The sequence below is a fragment of the Myotis lucifugus genome, unplaced genomic scaffold (genome assembly GCF_000147115.1).
Source record: "Myotis lucifugus unplaced genomic scaffold, Myoluc2.0 scaffold_7, whole genome shotgun sequence".
Lineage (NCBI taxonomy): Eukaryota > Metazoa > Chordata > Mammalia > Chiroptera > Vespertilionidae > Myotis > Myotis lucifugus.
This window is the reverse complement of record NW_005871055.1, coordinates 14343380-14346710: the sequence shown is the minus strand read 5'-3', so window position 1 is coordinate 14346710 and position 3331 is coordinate 14343380. Positions and strand designations below refer to the sequence as shown.

The 3331-nt window shown below is 39.9% G+C and overlaps 1 pseudogene; it reads left to right on the top strand.

Annotated features, from left to right (window-relative positions):
• Positions 1-451: 451 nt before the first annotated feature.
• On the top strand, positions 452-765 carry LOC102432159 (annotated as a pseudogene).
• Positions 766-3331: the final 2566 nt, after the last annotated feature.

Sequence of the window (3331 nt, the reverse complement as noted above, 5' to 3'; positions counted from 1 at the left end):
GCGCTGGTCGCTATTGGGGCGAGCCCCTGGTTGTTACTGAAATTCTTTCCTCCCATGAGCCACAGTCCCACCCGGCGCTAGCACTCACTGCCAGCACCAGAGCCACTGCTCGCACCCACTGCTGGTGCTGAGTCATCAGCCGGGCGCTGTCAGCGGGTGCAAGTGGGCCAGAGCCATCAGTGTGTGGGAGCAGTGGCAACGGGAGCGGGGCTGCTGGCAGACAGGGGACCAGGGACCGTGGTGGGAGGAGCCAGGCGGGGGCACGGAGGATAGGCCGAGATCAGCCTTTGTGCCCACCACAGCTTCATGGACCACAGTTCCTTTCAAGGTGCATGAATTCATGCACTGGGCCCCTAGTTTATATATAAACTAGCCACACTGGCAATACAAAGAATTATTAACTTGGTCAACCACGCATCCTGGCCGCAGCAGGCATTGAGGAGCAGCAACCATGGCTCTGAGCTACCCCGTGGCAGTGGTCTCAACAAGGGTCACAGGTGACCAAGACCATCAGTTAGCTGAGGCACAGTCACCCCAGCAGGCATCTCATCAAGCACACCAAGTTCCTGAGGGACATGATCCCAGGTGTATGTGGCTTTGCCACCTATAAGTGGCATCAGGGAGCTGATCAAGATCTCTAAGTGTAACAGGGCCCTGAAGTTCATCAAGAAAAGGGTAGGGACACACATCTGTGCCCAGAGGAAGAGAGAGGTGCTGAACAATGTCCTTGCAGCTATGAGGAAGGCAGGAGCCAAGAAGGACTGAGACCCATTCCCTCTGTGTGTAATAAAACCTGTTTAGGGTTAAAAAAAAAAAAAAAGAAAAAAAAAAGAATGATAAACTGCTTCCAAAGGACTGAGATGTTTGAGCTGCATCATGAACAATGAGCATAAATTCACTAAGCTGACATGAGCAAAAGGGCATTTTATTTTATTTCTTATAACTATTATTTTATTATAATCATAAGTAAATTGCTATTCTTCATAGTAATTTTTGACAATGGAATAATGACCTAAATTCACTGAGTAATGTCTGGTATACCTCCTGTAGATGAAAAATCAATTAGAATTTTTAATTATTTTTTGTAACATCTGTATAACAATTTTATTCAAAGCCAAATTATGTGGTCTTCCTGAAGATGGTGTGGGAAGATATATTTAGGGCATTTTAATAACAAATGAACCCAGAGTTGGAAAAAGTAAGGACAATCAGTGAACTGTAAGTCTTAGATTGAAAGTGAAGAAGGAAGGAGAAAGAAACAACAAAAGAGGATGCGAAACTGTATAGGTAGGAGCCAAATCAATGAGAACCCAAAATTGGAAAGTTTTATGTTAGAAATCTCTCTAGTGGGCAGTGATGGAGCCACTGACAAAATTAGTGAGATAGCATATAATCAGATGTGCACCTTTGATCACTCAGGTGCCAGTGGGGAGCCCACTGTTGAAGGTAGCGGTATAGCAGGTGGGAGTGTTGAGGGTTGCATGTGCACAGGCCAGAACCTTGTCTAAAGCAATGGTAGACAAAGTGTTGAAATTGTTGCTAGTGTAAAGGATGAATTGGAAATGGGAGAACTGTAGCATCAAGCCCAACAGAAGTTATTATACAACAGGCCCACAATCATTTAACCTCAACTCCAAAATCCTTTATCCTGAATTCCAAAGCCAAAAACTCTGAACACTAAAAAAATAATTCTTACTAACTTATTTTCTAGCAAAACCTGACTGTCCTAAAGTTTTCTGTGGCAATACCTGCCCCAAACTGATATGAGAGTATGCATAATTTTTAGTTACCCTACTTGGTGTGACTATTTGTATGTCTCACTGCAGAAATATTAATGTGTATGATTCCTGGGAGCTGTTCCAGGTCCTTCTGGTGATGTTATAGAATGTATAGTTTAGGATCCAGATTACCTTTATAAAACCAGAACCATTTGAATTCACAAACACTTCGCAGCATAAAAAATAGATCAACAAGGCTTAGCAGTGCACACAGTGGAAAGAAATAAATCTTGTTTCCGACATGGGTTTAGGACAAGAAAGACTATCACTATCCAGAGTAGGGAAGAAGGAGCCAAAAGATTAAGGAAATTCTATAGGAGTTTAGGAATTTTCCAATTCAAATTACTCACTTTTTAAAAATAATATTTAAGTGGGTATACTATGCATACCTAAAAATCCACGTGTCTGGAATATCTCAAAGCTCTTCAGAAGTCGATAAGTGTATTACTTTAGAGCTTAGAGAACACTTTTCCAGAATTATTGCACTTAGTCCACAGAACAACCCAAAGGCATTTTTGTTTTCATGTGCAAATATTTAGCTAAATCTTAATTTCCATAAAAAGCATTTAGTTTAGCCCTAACTGGTTTGGCTCAGTGGATAGTGCGTTGGCCTGCAGACTGAAGGGTCCCAGGTTTGGTTCCGGTCAAGGGCATGTACCTTGGCTGCGGTCACAATCCCAGTAGGGAGTGTGCAGGAGGCAGCTGATCGATGTTTCTCTCTCATCGATGTTTCTAACTCTCTATCCCTCTCCTTTCCTCTCTGTAAAAATCAATAAAATACATTTTTTTAAAAAGCATTTAGTTTATTTTTTACATATGTTGTGTTTCAGAAAATATATTCAATACCAGAGAAGCCTCTATGTGCAAGGAAAGGCTTACTAGTCTGGGGGAAAGCATCTCAGAGCCACTTGTGGTCAAATTAGTTGCACTCCCACATCAATGTGAAAATGTTGAAATTTATACTGAATTCATCAAATAAAATGGCATTATAAGACTGCAATAGAAAAAATACAAGGCAGTCTGCTGTACCTCTTTCAAGCATTCTAACAATACAGGTTGATCACTATTTTTTTTATCAGTAAATTTTTTATCTTCTAAAAAATGCACCATAATCTATAATTGTACATCTATTAACCTGAATTGTATTTATACATCAACCTACAGAGTCAAAAACAAATTAAATTGTTCCATTCTTGATTGCATTTTTTATAATCCTATATTTATTAGATGGTTCCATGGCACTTTGCAGTGACTTTGCCAACTCCAGATGCTAAATATTTGTCTCAATTAACCTACACCTCTAACAAGATGAAAAGTATTCTTGGAAAAAGTTGTCAGTCTTAATTAGCTTTTTAGAAAGTTATGCAAGTAATATAATACTGCAATTTTGTTGGAAACGATTCAAATATACAGCAGCACATAGTGAAATGGAAAATGCCCTATTTACAGATGTTTAGGCTCTCCTACTTCACACCACTGACAATAATTTGGTGTAATTTATTCCAGTCTGAATACTCCAATTGTAGTTCAAAGGGAGAATTCAATTATTTTTC